Source organism: Octopus bimaculoides, chromosome 9 (genome assembly GCF_001194135.2).
Source record: "Octopus bimaculoides isolate UCB-OBI-ISO-001 chromosome 9, ASM119413v2, whole genome shotgun sequence".
In the NCBI taxonomy this organism is placed as follows: Eukaryota; Metazoa; Mollusca; class Cephalopoda; order Octopoda; family Octopodidae; genus Octopus; species Octopus bimaculoides.
The window spans coordinates 20,815,978-20,816,539 of NC_068989.1; the positions used below are offsets into that span (position 1 = coordinate 20,815,978).

Genomic DNA, 562 nt, shown 5'->3' on the forward strand with positions numbered 1-562 from the left:
CCGATCTATACAGGGTGTCCTAGAAGTAACTGATGGGTTTCAATTTCTAATAACTTCCTTAATGTTACAAATAGATGCATAAAATTTTGATACAACATAAACGGCATAATGGACATTAATATGCAAAAGTCAAATTTTGCAACACCACTACGTCACATATGAAAAATTACATCGCTTAAATGGAAGTCATTTTCGGCTTCTCACGCCCGTGCTCTTTCCAAAACTTGCACAATAACACCCTCAAAAGTTTCAGAGCCCAGTGACTTTTGGGATACCCTGTATATATATATTTCTGTAGTTATTAGCGGTGTATTTTGGCGATTTAAATAAGAGCTTTGACTATTATTTCCAGCAGATAGACACACTTGTTATGTCCTTTGATTAATTTCAATCCTTCAGTTATTTAAATCTTTCATGCTTTCTTGGGACCTGCAATCGCCTATATTATTGATTCTGGTATTATCATTTTTAAATTGTTACACTAGATAATAATACAGTCAATGATATCTTCGCAAATATTTTCTCCTGAATTATTTTGCTCTGTATATATATATATATATAT

At 32.2% G+C, this 562-nt stretch overlaps 1 protein-coding gene across 1 annotated transcript in view; it reads right to left on the reverse strand.

The window, feature by feature from the left end:
* Positions 1-562, reverse strand: part of LOC106878556 (cholinesterase 2) — a 20,609-nt gene that overhangs the window by 1,029 nt on the left and 19,018 nt on the right. The window lies entirely within an intron of this gene.